Here is a 14,007-nt window from a genome sequence, read left to right as displayed (position 1 = left end):
CACAGCACTTTATTGAATGCAATTGCATTATGGTCTAGAAAAGGTTCATCTAATATTTCTACTTTTCTGTGTTTGGTTGTGAGGTTTTTATGCCCTGGTATATGATCACTTTTGTGAAGGTGTCATGTGTAGCTGAGAAAAAGTTTCTTTATACTTCTCTCTATTCTCATTCCTTTTTCTCCAGAGATCTATCATGCCAAACTTTTCTAAAATTCTATTCATCTCCTTGACTCTTTTCTTATTGATTTTATGGTTACATTTATCTAGTTCTAAAAGGGGAAAGTTGAGGATGCTCACTAGTATGGTTTTATTATCTCCTTTTTCCAGTAATTCAATTGAGAGAAATAATTATTAATAAACATTGATGAGAGGAGGCCCAAATTCCTCCTTTTTCTCTAGTCCTCATTTGAAAGTTCAGTCTCTTGAAGGACATTACTGATAATGGTCTTAAAAATCTAGTTGAGACCTTACCCAGATGAGGAAACCATTGTGCTCTACTCAGTTTTAGGAAGGGACAAATTCTTTGAATAGATTTCCTAAGTCTGGAGGTAACTTGGAAATAAATGTAAAATCAAAACAAATAAGTTAACATAAATCAAAGTTCATTAAAATGGGGCCAGTCCCTCATTGTAACATTCATTCTCTCATTAATTGTTAACCAATCAGAGTTGACTAAAACCCTCAGGAATACTCCTCTTCCAAGGACCTATAAGCTGTCAGCCTGCCACCATGATTGCGACCATTTGACAGTGTCAGTGATTTTTATTAAAAATGTTGGCAATATTAATAAAATAATTAAATTACCCAGAAATTATCTCTTGAACTTTTTAAATGCCACATATTTAAATTTTTCTTTAAGAATTTGTATGCTATTCTACTTGGTGCATATGTGGTTAGTAATAATATTATTTCATTGTGCATGTATCCTTTTAGCAACATGCAGTTTCCCTACCTATCCCTTCTCATTAGGTCTTTTTTTTTGCTTTGTCTGAAGTCATAATTGCTACTCAGTGCTTTTTTTTTTCTTTACTTCAGTTGAAGTTCATTCTGATCTAGCCCCTTATTTTAACTTCGTATGTATCTCTCTGTTTCAAGTATGTTTCTTGTAAACATGTTGTTGGATTCTAGCCTCTCATCCATTCTGCTATCTGATTTCATTTTGTAGGTGATTACATCCCATTCACATTCACAATTCTGATTACCAACTGTGCACTTAGATACATTCTATTGTCTTCTGTTATCCTGCTCTCTCTTTTTATCCTATCCCTCCCCTCAAGTCTGTTTTTCTCTCATAGATATGTGTATATATACATGTAAGTGTATGTGTATACATATATACTTGCATATATACATGTATGCATGTATGTTTTCTCTTTTTTGAGATTTTTGAGATTAAAGCATTGCCTGATCCACCTCCACCATTTTCCCTCCACAGTAAAAGTTGTTCTCTACACATCACTTTAATGTGAGGTGAATTACCCCATTCTTATTCTTCCTTCACCCCTCACCCAGGCATCCTTCTCTCTTGCCTATCCAATTGTTTTCTTCATTCATACTTTCCCTCACCCTTTTTGTGTGTAGAATTCTTCTAACTCTCCTAATAGTGACAAAGATCTTAAAAGATATATGTATCATCTTCCAATATAGGAAGGTAAACTGTTTAAGCTTATTGAGTCCCTTATGATTTGTCTTTCATATTTACCATTTTATGCTTCTTTTATATCTTTTATTTCAAAGTCAAATTTTCTATTCAGCTATGGTATTTTCATCAGAAATTCTTGAAAATATTTTATTAAATGTCTATTTTTCCCTTTTGGTTTCTACTCAGTTTTTCTGGGAAGGCTATTATTGGTTGTAATCTCAACTGTTTTGCCTTACAGAATATTATATTCTAAGTCATCTGCTCCTTCAGTGAGATAGCTAATAAATTTTGTGTAACTCTTACTATGGCTTCATGATATTGGAAGAGGTTTTTTTCTTACTTCTTGCAGTATCTTCTCTCTGACCTGTAATTTGGCCAGAATTTGGCATCTGTAATTTGGTCAGAATACTCCTGGGAGTTTTCATTTTGAGGTCACTATCAAGTGGTAATTGGTGGATTCCTTCAATTTCTATTTTGTCCTCTGGTTCTGTGATATTGTGGCAGCTTTTTCTTGACAGTTTCTTAAAATAGGATGTCTAGGCTCTTTCTTTGATAACAACTTTCAGGTAATTTACTAATTCTTAAATTCTCTCTTCCCTAATCCCAAGTCAATTGTATTTCCAGTGAGGTATTTCACATTTTCTTCTTTTTTATTTTTTCATTTTGTTTTGTTGTTCTTTGATAAGTCATGGAGTCATTAGCTTCTAGTTGCCCAATTCTAATTTTTAATGAATTATTTTCTTCAGTCAGCTTTTGAATCACTTTTTCTATTTGGCCAATTCTGTTTTTTAAGTAGTTGGTTTTGGTTTGCTTGCTTGTTTTTTGCTTGTTCTGATTTTAGTGGATTTTTGTACTTCTGTCTCATTTGGTCAATTCTGTTTTTAGGGTATAATTTTCTTCAGTATTTTTTGTGCCTCAAATTGTTATATATAAGTAGCTGTTAATTCTTTTTTTCATAACTTTCTTCCTTTGCTTTCATTTTTTGCATAATTATTCCTCTACTACTCTTATTTGATTTTGAAACTAATATTTTAGCTCTTCTGGGAATTTGTGCAAGGTTGGTACCAATTCATATATTCCTTTGAGGCTTTGCTTGTAGTTGTTTCATGGTCTTCTTCTGAGTTTGTGCCTTGGCCTTTCACCTCTGGACTAAAAATGTTCCTTTCTGCCTTTGAACAACAACCCAGATGTTGTTATACAATAGACTTGAAAAATAGCATACAGCCCTGTGTCTAGTGCTAGCACAGGGGCACCCTGTAATCTATTCTGACCTGTAATATACTCTGACCAGTTGCCAGATGCTCTTACTATCTCTGACTTGACAGATCCTGAAGCTGCAGCTACTTCTGTCACCAAGACCCAGTCCCATCACTGGTGCTCCATTTGCATGGACTGCTTATTAGCCTCCACTCCCTTGTCACAAATCTCTTTCCTACTTCCTGAAGTATCTTGGGATAGAAAATTGTCTCACTCTAACTTTTTATTTCCTCTGTCATTCCAGTATTCAATATGAAGCAATATTTTAAAGTTTTTTAGAGGGGAATGTTGAGAGAGCTCAACTAAGTCATTTTCTATTTTCCCATCCTGGCTCTGCCCTTGGAAGAATAGGAATGTCTTTTCTAAAGAGACTGGTTTAGGGGGTTATGGAAAATATCTGTTATGGCAAAGCAAATAATATTAGTACATTTTAAAAGAAAATGACAGAAAGGTAATTCAAGAACAAGATATGGAACACAGTTCATGAGTCTACAATGTATTTGTCTTTGTGGAGAGAAAGCTCTTGTGTCAGAGCTGGGGTACTGTATTGCATCAATTTCATCAACTAAGCACCTTTCCTGATAACTTCAGGGAATTACAAAATATGAAGTTATTTTCTGTGAAAAGCAGCTTCCTAATTTTATGGTAACTAAAATTCTGTAACTATATTTATGTGAATCATGCTTGCTCAATATCTAAAAGTAATTGCTCATTTTTTTTAAAAAAGTTAGTTTTTTTAAAGAATATGAAATATATAATTATAGGTACAGGTTCTGAAAAGAAATTCTTTCTTCAAGTGGTACAGACACAGCAAGCTGAAGGTATGATGCCCAGAGTTTTGAATTCATGGAACTCCCTTTTTTCTTCTAAGAGCATGCTAGTTTCATTATGTATGCTCTGGGGTCACTGACCATTTTGTTTTTCTTCCTATATATAATGCCTTGAATTGAACTGAATTGTATTTACACCCAAGATAGATTCATGAGTACTTGGAAATCATTTTTATAGCCACCAATGCCATCTGAAATTCCCACCCCAGAGGATAGACATCATACTATTTCTTAAGTTTGAAGTGACATTTTGTTTCTAAATGCGTCATAAAACATTCTAAGTTTAAGCTCTGAATCCAGATATTTCTAGGATAATTAGGTTTTAGCATTTAGTATAATACTAAGTTCTCATATTCTGAATAACTACCTACTATTAGGCAATTAAAACTCCCTACTGGATAAAACATAAACACTTTTTCTCCTTTATGGAAAATACTTATTAGAAAATCCAATAATATGACTATTACTCAAAGTGTAAAAGAAAAATTATTTTATTTAAACTTTCAAAAGCAAAACATGAGGGTTCTCTTTTTTTATTCTGCCAAGGAAGGATGCATTTCTCAGTTCACTTTCTGACACAGATAGCATGTTAATAGTGAAGACACAGGGAGAAGCATTCAAAACATTTTCACATATTTTATCTCATTTGATACATACATATACATATATTTTTAATATATATATATATATATGTATATATATATATATATATATATATATATATATATATATATATATATATATATATATATATATATATAATTACATGCTAGTTGTTATTATTCCTGATAACAACGTCTTTGGAAACTACCACTGACTACTTCCTTATCATAAAGGCAACAAAGTAGAGCAAGATACCCAACAGTTTCACAGGCATGGTATCCTCCAACTGAAAACTTGTTCTTGTTAAATGTTCTTTTGTCCACCCTCATCTAGCTTAAAGTATGACTATAGCAGGTACTAAAGCAAAGAAAACTTACAACTGTTTCCTGAGAGATTAATCAGAAATGGTTTTCATCAACTACACCAGAGTCCTTTGAAATCAGCACCTTCCTAATAATTACTATCAACCTCCCCATTTCCAGCCAATTCCCACCTTGCATGCTATAGGTTTCTCCCTCAGTATGGAATTTATCAGTGGCCCTTGAGTCAAAGAAAATGAGACTAGCTTCAAATGTTCCAGCTATTTAATATTGTTTTTGAACCACAGTTATTGGTTTTGATTTTTGTTCCAACTCTTGAATGCAAAGCTACAGAAAGAGAAAGAGAATCCATAGCTTAAAAGATACACTAGATATTTGCTTTTCCCCTTAGTGGAAGCAGAAGAAAGGGGGCCCAGAGTAGAGAGGAATTTTTGTGCTAAAATTAATAATTCTCTATAGTGCACTTATAAAGCATACATGGATATATATCCCTGGACCTTTAATCTATTTTTTAAACCTGGTATGAGGAAAATTAGTAGCTATGGGGTATGGCTTTTTGCAGATTACCTGAGGGCGTCCTTTGATGAAAAATGCTAAGGCCATGATAATTTTTATCCTTGCCCTTGCACCAGGAAATATCTAGGATTTGTATCCTCACTGTCCTCTGAGTTAATTGAAACCCAATTCAGGGCTGCCATCTTCATCACATACCCCCCGACATAATACCAAACACTATATAGGAATCAAACAGGTTACGTGACTTGTTCAAGACCTTATAGCTACTAAGTGGCAGAAAAGTGATTGAGATCTGATCCTTCCAATTCCAAATCTAGTTTCTTTTACATAGTTTCACACTATCCTCAGAAATGCTGAGTTCTGAGATGGTGGATACATTTTAAGATGATCTGCCTTGGAGGGATTTATACTTAAACATTCAGTTTAATTTTTTCTAAAGTTCTCAAATTTGAAGAAAAGTTTTCATTATTATTTCTTGCTAAGGACTACTTTCACTAAAGTCAGACAAACTTTTCTAAGATGGTTTCAGATAAATATCTTCTTCTGTTCTTGCCATTGTCATTCCCCATAAGTAACCATCTCTGAGCTCAGATTAACCACCCTCTCTTATTAAACCATGTTTCTTGATTTAAAAAGAAGATATAATGGAGACTGTCATGAAACTATCCAAAGAAAAATGGGTTCAAAGTTGAATAGACCCTCATGATAATTCAGAAAAGCAAAAAGTTTACAAAATGGATATTTTATGCATAAGACACATACCAAAGAACTAAAATTAATAGGATGATCAGGGAATAGGAGGTGCCCAAAGGTAATTGATTCATTTGGGAGAATAAACACAGAAGCAATGAAAAATGACCATATTCTTGACCATATTCTTGATAGTAGAAACAGGATGAATTAGCCTTCTAGTTGGTCTATCTGCCCCACGAGTCTCTCCATTCCAATTCAAATTCCATTCAGTTACCAAAATTTTTTTCCTAAAGTGCAGGTCTGATCACGTCCAGTGGCATCCTAATACCTCCAGGGTCAGATACAAAATCTTCTGTTTGGTTTTCAAACTACTTTATAACCTAGCCCCTCCTACCTTTCCAGTCCTTTTTTCCCCCTTATTCCTTACCACATGTTCATTAATTCAGTGACATTGGCCTCCTTGCTGTTACATGAACAAGAAACTCTATCTCTCAATTCCAAATATACTCTCTGGCTGTACCCCATGCCTGGAATTCTGTGCCTCATCACTTACCCTACTGGCTTCCCTGGCTTCATCTTCTAGAGGAAACCTTTCCCAATCCTTCTTAATTCCAGTGCCTTCCCTCTTTTAATTATTTCCTATTTAACTCACATAAAGATTATTTGTATGTATGTGTTTGCTTGCTGTCCCCCCATTAGACTGTGAGTTCCTTGATGGTAGAGACTTGTTTACCTCCTTTTGTATTCTTAGTGTTTTTGGCATAGTGCCTGGCATAAATGTTTATTGACTTACTGAATTATTAATAATTACAAAAAGAAATAGAAGAAAAAAAGGAAGGAAGCAAGCAAGCAAGCAAGGAAGGAAGGGAGGGAGGAAAGAAGGAAGGAAGGAGATTCAGGTAGCTTACTGCACATATACTTCAAGAAAGTCAAGGACAGAAAAAAATTTTCATAGTAGCATATTCAGTTGTTGAAAAAATTTGGAAACAAAGTGAGTGCCTATAAATCAAGGAATTACTGAACAAATTGCAATATGTTAGTTAATATAGTAGAATGTTGTACCTTACAAAGTAATGAATATGAATAATTTAAGTGAAAAATAGGAAAGATTTGTATTGACTTATGTAGATAAAAGATATCATATCGAGGAGAACAATTTGCCCAATGATTATGATAATGTAAGTAAATATAAAACTAACAGGGGCCCAATCTCAAATTAATTGTATTGATTAATCTTAGTCAGAGAAGATGAAACTTATTTCCCACTTTTCATTACAGAGGCATGGGGCCATGGGTGTTAAATGCTATATACTGTCAGGCAGGATTATTTTGTCAGAAATTTTTTCTTTGCTGTTTTTCTTTACCTCAGGGGAGAGTTAAAAGGAAGGAGGTTTGTATCAGAAAATGACTATGGTATTTTTTTTTTTAAAAAAAAAGGAATCAATTTTATTTTTTAGTAAGAACCAGATGTGACTGGTCAGTAGTAAAACTCTTGAGACTGTGGATACCTGACTAAATACCCCATGTCTTTATGACTTTGTTCCCCTGAACTATGCGTGTCCATGGGGGGAAATTGTGAGCAATGATTTATATAATACAAGCTATTATAGACCTTAAGACAAAGTTTTACAAAATAATTGGACAGTGATAAGGCTGCATCTCAAGATCAGGAATAATGACATAATGATAACATCTTCTAAGTCCTTCTTTATTCTCTTATGCATCTCTATGTTATGAGATTCTAGTATGTTGTTTCTAACATTGGGTTTTCATCCATCTCAAAAGAGAACAAGGAATTTAAGCTGTCTCTTTGATACTTCATCAGTCTCAAGGAAATGGTAAAGGAATGGTACAGACAACCAAACATGCCCAGAAGCAGAATGGGAAGTGTTATATAAACTGATACAGATTAACAAAAATCAAACCAGAAGAATATATGCAATGACCACAATAAAGCAAATGAAAACAAAATTCAAAGACAACTAAGCTCAGATTGAATATGAAGACAAATCTTTATTAGAAAGGACAGATGAGGAAACACAGCCTCTCATTTTGTTAGAGGGGTGGGGACTATAATAATGAAACATTCCATGTTCTGTCAAATTTATTCACTATATCATTTGATTTTGCTTTGTTTTGGGGGGTTTTTTTGTAATAAAAATAGCTGTATGTTGATGGCATATATTGGGATATTTCTTTGGTACAATTTAAAAAAAACCTTTTAAAATCATAATGAAGACCTACTTATTCCTTAACCATTTCCTTACAGAGAAATAAACCATTGGTTACATATTCCCAGGTGTTTGATATTTTTTTCAGACAAAAGCCAAACTCAATTAGCAAAACCTCTCATTTGGAAATACCTTCCAGCTGCAGACATTATAACAAGTCTTAACATATGAATATAAAAATTATATTCATTAATTGAGATTTAGGGGTGCTGGGAACCCAAAATAGTGACACATGTCCTGCCTGAATGAATTCAACTCAAACCTTTCAGCCAAAGGAAAACAAAGTTTATTAAAGATCTGCTATATTGGACATCTTCTTAAGAAATCTGAGCATTGGCTATACTCTTAGGGAATCTAAACATTTTTGATGCTTATATTGGCAAGCAGAGCAGATTGAATTTGGGCACTTTTAAGGAGGCCAAGATGGATATTATATACAGAAAGACTGAGGGAGGGATCTAGGGTTGGCCAAGTAGTCTGAGGAAGAGGGGATCTAGGGCAGATCATGATGCGGGTGGCCAGTAGGCTAGAGTTGGACACCAGGGTCTTAGATAGGATCAAGCATGGGAAGTACCTGAAGGTTGATCTGGGCAGACAATGGAGGTCCAGGCTAGGTTAAAGGTAACATTTGTACATAGGAATAACGAAAGGCTTATAGCCTCAGATGAATGCCAGATCAAGTGGGCAAATTCAAGGAGAGTTCAAGGTGGTTCCCAGAGCCTATCACACTGATCTGCTTAATCTTCTTACTGCAAAAAAAATTTCATTCCTCAAAGATCATTATGTTTCACAATTAAAATGCTAGCCATCAATAGCTAAATCATCTTTCCTATTAAGATATCTTAAAAATCTGTTCTATATTTCTCTAATGTACAAACACTATTAAGCTAAGTTATTAATAGAAATGGAGAATAGATTATCAATTTTACAACATATGCTACTAAATGTTTCCCTTTGAGCTTTGAATATGCAGTCCCCAAGTAGGTATAGATGAAATTCATCCTAATACTCAGCTCATACTCACTACCCTGGAAAGGAATCTGCCATGTACCTTCTCAAAAATGACAAACAAATGCCACAATTGATGCATAGAATCAAAATTTTAGGGAATCAAAGCATTGCATTTGAAGACAAATGAGCAAAGTTCAAGTCTATGCTCTGCCATTTAGTAGTTAGATATATGACTTCAGACAAGTCATATAATCTCTCTTTATCAGTTTTCTCATTTCTAAGGAACAAATAATAATACTTGTTTCACCTTCTTTACCAGGTTGCTGTAAGGATTAAATAAGATAATATAGATGGATCACTTTGTAAAGCACAACTACCAAGTAAGATTTTATATTCTTATTATTATTAGTTGAGGGGGTCAGAAGTGAAGTAAGAGTGCAAGCTTTGAGGTGGAGTTTACTTTTTTGATTTCAGTAGCATCTATGTAAACCAGGAAGCAATAATAACAATTATAGTACTACAGGTCCCATACTCTAAGGCAGTTATAGAATGATAAGCAATTCCTCACCAAAAAGAAGAGGATTGAGATACATTTCTTAGGGCACCTGGTCAATGGACCAAAACCTTCCAGATATAAGTTTTGGAACAAATAGATAGGATTACACTGAACAATATAAAGGCTCTTAATACACATCATTGAATTTGCCTGAAGTAACCAGAAATTATTTGCTTCTGTTTAGAGCCTATGCAAAGGCTAAGATCCAGTATAGAACCAAAAGTTCTTCATGAACAAAAGTAATAGCCACATTAATTAAATTATTAAATTATGTCAACAAAGGAGCATTGAATAAATGGCTTAGGCATGTGGATTTGATTGTGAAAATAGAGAGGTTTATGGTATGGTATGGTATGGGCATAAAAAGCTACTGTAATGGTAATTTAAAAATGGGAAGATCTTTATCATTCATGAATAAGACCATGCGACCTGCCCCTGAGTCTGGAGCTTGTGGTGGGAGGAGTTTCCTGAATGGGTGGAACAGGAAGGGTGGAGTTGGAAGAGGCAGAGCTAGAGCAGAGCTGAGAGGAAGTTAGTGAGAGCAGTCAGAACTGAAGGATAAAGGCAAGTCTGCAGCTCCCTGTGAGTATGAGAAAGGCATTTGTTTCAGGGAAGCCTGTTTGTGATTTGTCTAATGGAGCTGATTTGTGGGAAGCCTAGCAGGGGGAAGGCTTGGGGCTGGTGTTGTCCTCTGCATTGTTATTGTGTATAGATTTTGTTACTGGGATAGATTCAGCTTTCTGTTGTCTGAATAAATGTTTTGTTCTGTCTTCCATGTGGAGAGTCTGTGCTATTTTGCAATTCAGAATTGCACCAGGATATTCATGGCCTCCTTAGGCACTATGAATATCGCATTGGTGCTACAACTACCTGACAGTTGTAGTTCTTAGTTGTACTAAGAAGTCTGGACTTTGTAAACAATATACATTATGCAAGGAAATGGCATAAACCATAAAAAGCATCACTGCAGTTGAAAAAAAAAAACAGTAGTAGCTCCTAGCGATATGTGACCGAACAGCTAGAATTATATATCAGAAGTTCAGTGTCTTTCATTGACTAAGAATAAATCTTCATATTGCAAATATTCTGGAGAACTCAACAAATAAGGTATATTGAACCAGATCATTTTCATAGCTCAAATTGTTGCCCAAAATTGAAAGCATATGACAGTGATTCATGAAATATTGATTTTAATAGGTCACCATGCCAAATAGTCATAAACTCTAAGATATATGAAACAAAGGGCTTCCAAAACGTAGAGAGCTAGGGATAGAATGAATTTCATATTATTCCTACAATTTTGTCTGCCACTGGAATTCTATCGTGAATGACTGCTGAGCATGAACTCCTTCTGCACAGCAGTTAAATAGCATTAAATATAAAATAAGAGTAGCAGAATAGTGGCTTTTCCCTGTACCATTTTTATCTGAAACTCATTAATAAAAAATGAGAATGAGATCATCATAAACATAATAATAGTAATAATGACAGCAGTATAGTAACCTGTTCCAGAAATATTTCTTTCTGGACTTCATCAAAAAAGATATGACACCAAATAATCAATCAAGATGAGAGCATAAGAATAATAGCAGCAATAACAGCAAAAACTGACTTTTTCCTCAGCTCAAAATTCCCTAGTGTTGTGTATCCTCATCTTCAACATGGCCATTTTCCATCTTGCTCCTGCTACAACATTATCCAAACTGGACCTCCAGAAACTATTTCCAGTAAGAGTTAAGCCACTCAGCACTGACATCTCTGATACCAAACATCTTCATCTTCAACTCGACCATTGTCCTGCCCTTCAGTCATGCATGGGATTTATCTTCCCTTCCAATGTCCATATTTTACTCTAATGACTATAATCAAATCAACACCACAGTTATTTCTAGAGAGTATTTAGGTCCTTCTCACCTCTATGAAATCACTTAAATCTAGTACCTCAGAAACAATATGCAGTTGTACTAGATACAATAGCACAGTGGTAGGCTACTAAAAAACCTGTGTTAGTTCATTTTCTACAATTGCAAACATTCCTGAAGATGGAAGTAAACAACTTTACAAATAGGCAAAGGATGGAAAATTCTGAAAAAGGGTATCTCTTTCTTGAGGAAATTGGGCTTTCGATTGGAATATTCACAAAAATTGACATGGTGCGCATAAAAGTAGGGTAGAAGAAAAAAAAAGTTGATCTCTGTAAGGGGCCCAGAGGGTCCCAGGGGGTGCAAGTCAAAGGCAAAGCCTGTTCCCGTGGGAACAGTGCTGACACACACCCTGGCAGAAGCTCTGTGTGACCCTGGAACCTGATGTTCTGTACAGTAAAGTTACAAGTGAGCCTGGGAATCCAGAAACTAGCTGCAGGAAGAAGATAATCTTCCTTCCTTACTGCGGGTGTAAGGATGTGGAATGATCATGAGATGGTGAAGTAATGGGATGAGCTCAGCATGTATGTGATTGGTGGACACAGCCTTTATAAACCCTAACCCTCATCTGAATAAAGTTGTTGTTGCCTGGATCATCTTGCCTCCAGTCTCCTTCCTTCAGGGCCCACAGATTAGAGGCCCATGGGTCAGGGGGATCCAGGGGGCTCGGGCCCTGACCCTGAGCAGATCTCAAGTCAGAATGTTAATAAAATTGAAGATTTAAAATGAGATTAAGTGATGACATATTGAATAATGCATCACTCACATAACAAAATTCACAGTGAACAGCTCTTTAGAGATGACTCCTAGATCACCCTAAGTATCTAACTTTTGACTGTCTCCTGAGCCCTAATATCATACTACCTTCTGTCGGGTGGACATTTTGAAATGAATGTTCCATAGATATCTCAAATACAATATGTGTAAATTGAAACTTAATATCTTTTCCTTTGAATCTTCTCTTTCCAACTTCCTTGTTTCTACTGATGGAACCCCCATGCTTCCCACTTTTTTCAGAGAGAGTTAATCATTATAGTCTTTAAGAGGCATGCATCCTGGTGAAGGTTATGCCCCTCTTTTGAAGTTTATGTCTTTAAATGCATGAAATAAAAGACATAGGATTGCAAAGGAAACCAATTATGTTGAAATGTAATTATTAAGATTTTTAAAAATAATTTCATGGAGGTCACTCCCACCCCCCTCTGCGTGGTCATGGCCTCACTGCTGCTGCGCCCTGCAGCCCATGCCCATGTGCCCCCACCTCCTGCAGTCAGTCTGGAGTGCACCCGGCTTATGCTAGTGTACGTGCAGGGGTCTCCACACCAAGGGGTACAAGGCCTTTGCTGAATTCCTGAAAGATTAAGTTAAAAAGGAGAAGAAAATCCAGAAACACAAATTCCTTCCCAAGATATCCAGGGATTGGAAACTGGCTGTGCAAGAGACAGAGGCCAAGTTAGTTCAGAGATTAGCTGGCCAGAGGATCAAGGTCACATTCAATATTTAAATGTCTTACCGACATTTGATGATGAGCCGCCAGCCCAAGAACAGCAAAAGCCAGAAGGTTGTGGAAGGTGGAGGTTGTGAAGGAGGATCCTGAGAAGGCCCTTATGCTGGACTGCCACCATCCAGAGGACGAGGTTGGACAGGAAGAACAGGAGGAGAGTGACATCTTCTCCATACTTGAAGTTAGCTTTCAGCCCACCTCCGAATCCAATGGGAAAGATACAAATTGCAAGGTCCACACAGATTCTCTGCGCTGTATACCCACTGGATGGATGTCCTGGCTGACCCAGCTGTGGACAACACGTTTGCAGATGAACTGATCAAGCTCAGCATGCCCTCAGAGCACCAGGAGTGCCCTGGTTTGGGAAGATCTGAAAGGGTTTGTCATGTGTCAATAGGGAGGCCTGAGGCTGCCTGCCCCTGCAGTGCACGCAGAGCCCTTCCTTCCAAGAGAACATTATCTAGAAGCTATCACGGAGAAAGTGCTGTAAAATGCCACCAGGCATAAATTATGTCCTCTAACCCTTTTAATTCCTTTGTCTGTTGGCATTTTTGTATACCACCACCAAATGACGAAAAATAAAGCCCTTGGACTCCTCTTCCCCCCCCCCAAAAAAATAATAAGATCATAAACTCAAATATAAGAATCCTTGGTTAAATACTGTGATTTTGGCATTTTACAGTCCTTTTCAACATGATACAACCTCATTTCTTCACTCATATCTAGGCCACCATTTTTGTTGTATTGGCATAGTACCTTTCTCTCAAGATCTCTGCCCCCTAATCCTAAACCCTGGAGGGGCACAGGCTTGATTCTCTTGGGGATGATGGATCATCTTCCCTGGAATAAATGCCCTTTGTACTGCTTTTCCTCCCATCATAAGTCCTACTCTTCCAATCTCTTGTGTCATTTCCCAAACTCTTTTGCTCCAGATGGCAGAAATCCTTGTTACTATGCTCTGAAGAAAGCAAAAATTAAATAT

The 14,007-nt window shown here is 36.1% G+C and overlaps 1 pseudogene; it reads left to right on the top strand.

Annotated features, from left to right (window-relative positions):
* The first annotated feature begins 12,715 nt into the window (after window positions 1-12,715).
* Window positions 12,716-13,422, top strand: LOC140523709 (complement component 1 Q subcomponent-binding protein, mitochondrial pseudogene; annotated as a pseudogene).
* The last annotated feature ends 585 nt before the right edge of the window (window positions 13,423-14,007 follow it).

Source organism: Notamacropus eugenii, chromosome 1 (assembly GCF_028372415.1).
Source record: "Notamacropus eugenii isolate mMacEug1 chromosome 1, mMacEug1.pri_v2, whole genome shotgun sequence".
In the NCBI taxonomy this organism is placed as follows: domain Eukaryota; kingdom Metazoa; phylum Chordata; class Mammalia; order Diprotodontia; family Macropodidae; genus Notamacropus; species Notamacropus eugenii.
This window is presented reverse-complemented; position numbering and strand designations above follow the sequence as displayed.